This window comes from Sturnus vulgaris, unplaced genomic scaffold (assembly GCF_052056855.1).
Source record: "Sturnus vulgaris isolate bStuVul1 unplaced genomic scaffold, bStuVul1.hap1 Scaffold_156, whole genome shotgun sequence".
NCBI classification, from domain to species: Eukaryota; Metazoa; Chordata; class Aves; order Passeriformes; family Sturnidae; genus Sturnus; species Sturnus vulgaris.
This window is the reverse complement of record NW_028276073.1, coordinates 2386392-2387881: the sequence shown is the minus strand read 5'-3', so window position 1 is coordinate 2387881 and position 1490 is coordinate 2386392.

The following is a 1490-nucleotide window of genomic DNA, read 5'->3' as shown; positions in this document are numbered from 1 at the left end:
CCACGTCCAAAGGCCGGCCGAGGGCAACAGGTCTACCCAGCATTAGGCCGCCACGTCCAAAGGCCGGCCGAGGGCAACAGGTCTACCCAGCATTCGGCCACCACGTACAAAGGCCGGCCGAGGGCAACAGGTCTACCCAGCATTCGGCTGGCCGGTAACACGGCGGGCCGAGGGCAACAGGTCTACCCAGCATTAGGCCGGCCGGTAACACTGCCGGCCGAGGGCAACAGGTCTACCCAGCATTCGGCCGCCACGTCCAAAGGCCGGCCGAGGGCAACAGGTCTACCCAGCATTAGGCCGCCACGTCCAAAGGCCGGCCGAGGGCAACAGGTCTACCCAGCATTCGGCCACCACGTCCAAAGGCCGGCCGAGGGCAACAGGTCTACCCAGCATTAGGCCGGCCGGTAACACGGCCGGCCGAGGGCAACAGGTCTACCCAGCATTAGGCCGCCACGTCCAAAGGCCGGCCGAGGGCAACAGGTCTACCCAGCATTAGGCCGCCACGTCCAAAGGCCGGCCGAGGGCAACAGGTCTACCCAGCATTCGGCCGCCACGTCCAAAGGCCGGCCGAGGGCAACAGGTCTACCCAGCATTAGGCCGCCACGTCCAAAGGCCGGCCGAGGGCAACAGGTCTACCCAGCATTCGGCCGCCACGTCCAAAGGCCGGCCGAGGGCAACAGGTCTACCCAGCATTAGGCCGCCACGTCCAAAGGCCGGCCGAGGGCAACAGGTCTACCCAGCATTAGGCCGGCCGGCAGAGGGCAACAGGTCTACCCAGCATTCGGCCGTCAGGTACAAAGGCCGGCCGAGGGCAACAGGTCTACCCAGCATTCGGCCGCCACGTCCAAAGGCCGGCCGAGGGCAACAGGTCTACCCAGCATTAGGCCGGCCGGTAACACGGCCGGCAGAGGGCAACAGGTCTACTCAGCATTAGGCCGGCCGGTAAAACGGCAGGCCGAGGGCAACAGGTCTACCCAGCATTCGGCCGTCAGGTACAAAGGCCGGCCGAGGGCAACAGGTCTAACCAGCATTAGGCCGCCACGTCCAAAGGCCGGCCGAGGGCAACAGGTCTACCCAGCATTCGGCCGCCACGTACAAAGGCCGGCCGAGGGCAACAGGTCTACCCAGCATTCGGCCGCCACGTCCAAAGGCCGGCCGAGGGCAACAGGTCTACCCAGCATTAGGCCGGCCGGCAGAGGGCAACAGGTCTACCCAGCATTCGGCCGTCAGGTACAAAGGCCGGCCGAGGGCAACAGGTCTACCCAGCATTAGGCCGCCACGTCCAAAGGCCGGCCGAGGGCAACAGGTCTACCCAGCATTAGGCCGGCCGGTAACACGGCCGGCAGAGGGCAACAGGTCTACTCAGCATTAGGCCGGCCGGTAAAACGGCAGGCCGAGGGCAACAGGTCTACCCAGCATTCGGCCGTCAGGTACAAAGGCCGGCCGAGGGCAACAGGTCTACCCAGCACCTGCCAGGACGGCAGGGCGCC